The sequence below is a fragment of the Pavona decussata genome, unplaced genomic scaffold (assembly GCF_977016875.1).
Source record: "Pavona decussata unplaced genomic scaffold, jaPavDecu1.1 SCAFFOLD_299, whole genome shotgun sequence".
Taxonomy (NCBI): domain Eukaryota; kingdom Metazoa; phylum Cnidaria; class Anthozoa; order Scleractinia; family Agariciidae; genus Pavona; species Pavona decussata.
The window spans coordinates 67,258-71,133 of NW_028145696.1; the positions used below are offsets into that span (position 1 = coordinate 67,258).

Sequence of the window (3,876 nt, forward strand, 5' to 3'; positions counted from 1 at the left end):
AGAGCCGTTAAAATAATTCCTTATCGTTCAACTTTTTATAGTTTCAAAATAAGTCGGTTATAACTTGCAACCTGCGGTCAGTCGATATCGATTCATATTTCCGCCCCACAAGAAGGATAACGATACCTGCCTTTAACCTGTTGTGAATATAAAGACTTCCCTTTTCACGGATACCCCATTTAGAAAATTTAACGAAAAAAACAAAATGTGAGGAAGCCTGGAAACTAAAACTGTATCTCTCTCAGGCTCCCTGCCGCGCGATCAAAGAATGCCTGGGTGATAATCGCCGTTCGACCCGCTTGTCAAGATTTAAAGGATGGAGAATGGTTGGTTTGAGGGTTTTAGCCAGAGTTTGGTCAGCATATCAAGGATACTTCGCCACAAACCTTTGGAGGACTCAAACCTTAACTACAGGTATGATAATTTAAGTGATCTATATATTATTTTTCACGATCGAAAATGTGTGGTTGTCTCTAATAGATTTGATGACTTTACATAAGGTTAATTTTCAATTCAATTAAATTAAGCTTACTTAATTTAACGTCTCTTGTCTATTATACAACAGGATAATGTAAAAAACTAAACAGCAAATATCTCTGTTTCAGGGTAAATGTAAATTGAAGCAAACCTGAACTTAAAAATTTGGCAAGTACATGTAGTTTGTATACTATCCAAATAGCAAGACGGCTAATGGAGTAGGTCAGGCCCAGAAATGTTAACAAAGTACAGGGCCACAAAAAAAAAAAAAAAAAAAAAAAAGAGCTAAAACTAAGACGGCTTGGTGGCTTCCCAGTCGTGGTCAGAGTTTAAAGAAGGAGTAATGTTTATAACTTAGTAGCTTGATGGCAATGGCTTCTCGCCAGTCTAAGGTTTATAATGTAGTGGTTCGACAAAAATAAGTAAGCAGCTCGTCAGTCATGGTGAGAGTTTAAACAAGGAGTAATGTTTATAATTTAGTGGTTCAAATCGACAATTCAGGGGCTTGCCAGCCATGGTCAGTGATTAAAAAAATAGTATTAGTTTGATAATTTTGTGGCTTGATTGCTCACTGAGTCGTCCTGAGCCTCTCATCCCACAAGCCACCATTAGGATTTTTGACAACAAACCGGTAAATGCTCTAGGCCAAGGTGCAGGCAAAAAGATAGGTTGATTTCGCAGTTTCTTTGCATACGTTTATTCTAATCAAAGCTTATACAGTCGAACCTCCCGTAAGCGACCACCCAAAATACCAAGATTTGGTGGTCACTTACCGGAGATGGTCGCTTACAAGAGTCAAACCAAATGAGGGGTTCTTCTGAGAACTCTGTTCTGACACATCTACTTTATTTGAAGAGAATTTATTGCATACATTTTCCTAGTTACAATATGAGAAGGGCTAGGTTGTTATTAAAAGTTCTTTATAAACTCTGAGTAGTGTAGTATATACAGCAGCCATGGAGATTAAACCATTTGTCAAGTGGTTGCTTACAAGAGGTCAAAAACAACAAAAAAACATAATGCCGTCACCTCAAAAAGTGGTAGCGGTCAGTTGCTACTGAGGTGGTCACTTACAAAAGGGTCCAACTATAGGGCTTTGACTGGGAAAAATTTGACCAGTGTTTTGGATAGGTGCCGTGGCCGCTTATCGGAGGTGGTGATTTACGAGAGGTGGTCGCACCTGTAGATCCGACTGTATTAGTCTCAAATAAGTCTTACTGTACCTAGTGACTGTTTGTTCTGTGGACCTGCCTTGCCATTTTTTTTCTCTTAGTAGTTAGAAAATCTTAATCAGAAATTTATCATCCTTGCCAATATGAAGTTAGGAAATATTTCATAGCCCAAGAAATTAATTATACATTTACCACTATCAATTACACCTGTACCAACCCCTTTCCAAACTGACAAGCATTAATAGAGTTTGAGCCACAAAATGTGTACAAAGTTTAATAATGTGTTGGGCTACAGGTGCAGAAATCGTGCCCCATATATTATATTCATTTATACTATAGTTTATAATTAAGAGTTTCTAATTATGCTGTTTTTCTTGGGGGAAATTTACACAGCTTGAAATAATTTCAGGAAAGTATTTCAATACATTGTACATGTAGCAATATCGAGTACTGACGCTATTCCTTACATCTCATTTTAGCTGTGATGTTCACTACAAGTGATATTTTGACACAACAACTCTTTGAAAAGAGAGGTTTCAATCACGATGCCAGAAGAACTCTACGGATATCCATAATGGGAACTATTATTGGGCCGATTCAAAGGACATGGTTTCTGACATTGGAGCACTTTATACCTCCAACGTCCAAGGTACAGGTTGTCAAGAAATTGATTGTAGACCAAACAATATATGGTCATTTTATTATATTTTTCTTTTACACTCTTTCGGGAACACTGGCTGGAAAAGATTTCCAGGAAATAAAACTGTTGTTGCGGGATAGATACGTCAAGACTACAAAGTCTGGCCGTTTGTGCAGGCTGTCAACTTCTCTTTGGTTCCTCTTCAGCACAGGGCTAATTTTGTTCATTTGGTGTCCCTGTGTTGGAATATGTACCTGTCTTGGATGTCAAACAAACCTGTGATAAGTGAGACAATAGAATATGAGAGTAGTGACATGATATCAAGTCTGTCGTTGGATGCAACACAGAAAAATTGTAATAAACAAGACTCAACCCACTGAATAATACTTCTGAATCATTAAATTCTAAGAAAAAAATTATTATATTGTGTGGATAACTTCAGATGCAAAGGACTTTTTTTCGAATAATTTGTTTTCAAACTCCTTCATATACATCAATGCCCTGTGGGACCAAAAATACTGGTGGGTCAAAGTTAGCCTGTGAGCAAGGTCTCTTTAAGGACAGTGCTTACTAATACAGAAATATTTCTGCATGGTTTATGACTATGCAGAAAAAAAAACAGATCTAAGCAACTGGGCTATTAGAATCCAAAAAAAAAAGGAGTAACCACAATTTTTTTTAGAGAAAATTAAGCAACAATAAATCTAAAAAAGCTGTAAAATTTAAAGGAATGTACATGGCATTTTTTTGTTGTTGTTAATTGTTTGTTTTCAAATTGAGGCTTTATTATCTCTGAAAAATGCATGGCTGCCTCCAATTTTCTTTTTGGATACTAAGAGCACTGTCTAAGTTCTGCTGTCTCCGCATAGTTTTAAACAGTACAAAAATATCTCTGTATTAGTAGGCACCACCCATAGGAAACCTGACTATCTCGAGATGCGCACAACGTATGCACAGTAACAAAAGTAGGCACAGTCTTTAAGCTTTTGCAGCTCGCATCGCTCGCCGCTTGTGCTATCCTTCTGCATTGAGATGACCTTAAAGGCTGAGATCAAAGTGGGTGAATTGAGTCCCACCATCTCATATGCTATGTTCCTTTCAAGATCTTCTATTGTTGGTTAATTCCTAAGAGTTGGCAATTAGAAAAAATACCTTTAACTGTAAAATCAGTAAACTCATATTATAATTAGTAAACAAATATTAGTAGTAGTTCTGTAAACGCTAAAGCCCTAATTATTGATATACTGTAGTACAAGTGTACTAGTTCCATATTAAATGCTAATTACGTCTTTAAACATAGACAAATATTTATGTTCAATTTCTCTTCTCTAGAGCGAATGGTCAAAGAACTTTCAGCTTGGTTTAGCTTGCCAATTATGTTTATGTATGTTGTTAGGATTTCCAAATTTTGTTTGATGTTAATCACAGTTCCCCTTTTTGACATATTATCCAAATCTATCCATCTATACATCCACCCATCCGTCCGTCTATCCATCCATCCACCCACCCACCCATTCATCTTTCCATCCACCTGTGTGTCTGTCTGTTTGTCATCTGTCCATTCTATAAATCCAGAGACGGTTAATC

The 3,876-nt window shown here is 36.8% G+C and overlaps 1 pseudogene across 1 annotated transcript; it reads left to right on the plus strand.

The window, feature by feature from the left end:
* The first annotated feature begins 268 nt into the window (after window positions 1–268).
* Window positions 269–2,915, plus strand: LOC146454866 (mitochondrial inner membrane protein Mpv17-like; annotated as a pseudogene). Its single transcript, XR_014859156.1, has 2 exons — window positions 269–414; window positions 2,129–2,915. The product of XR_014859156.1 is annotated as a mitochondrial inner membrane protein Mpv17-like (transcript).
* Window positions 2,916–3,876: the final 961 nt, after the last annotated feature.